Genomic DNA, 627 nt, shown 5'->3' with positions numbered 1-627 from the left:
CTGCATGTAAGAGAGGTGATGCATATTTTATATGGTTCCAAGAGGGCAGAACTAGATCCACTAGTGGGAAGCTACAAAAAGCATTTTTGCATAATGTTCTTGAGTAATTGGAGTTGTCCAAAATGGAATGAGCTCCCTTAGAAAGCAATAAGCCTTCTGTCCCTAGAGGTATCTGAACCTATCCTGGTATGACCACCTAGTAACGGCATTGGACTAGATCAATTTTAAGGCGTCTTTAAATCCCAAGATTCTATATTCTTACTGGAAACATTCACCAGTAAACCTGGTAGCGGAAGTGCTCTAGGAGGTCACTAAGTTTCGTTACAGACAAAAGCAATTTCTGGTTTGAAACACAGGAAATGTTAAAGCATGTCAAAACCTAGGTGAGTTAGGAGAAAAAAGGGTAGATGAGCTATAACGTGGCAAATAACAGTAATGCCCATCAACAATTTTTGATATGGAACTCAGAATGACTCCTAGGAAAGAGGTAAGTTGTTTTCTGAAGAGAGCAGCTTAATAAGCCATTGTCACACAGAATGTTAGGTGTTGTATCATCACAGTGGACACCGGAGACAAACACAACATATGGTCCTACCAGTGGACAAACCCACCGTGGACCTCCAGGAC

The sequence above is a fragment of the Galeopterus variegatus genome, unplaced genomic scaffold (assembly GCF_000696425.1).
Source record: "Galeopterus variegatus unplaced genomic scaffold, G_variegatus-3.0.2 Scaffold1249, whole genome shotgun sequence".
Classification (NCBI taxonomy): Eukaryota; Metazoa; Chordata; class Mammalia; order Dermoptera; family Cynocephalidae; genus Galeopterus; species Galeopterus variegatus.
The sequence above is the reverse complement of the archived record's forward strand: the minus strand, read 5'-3'. Positions refer to the sequence as shown.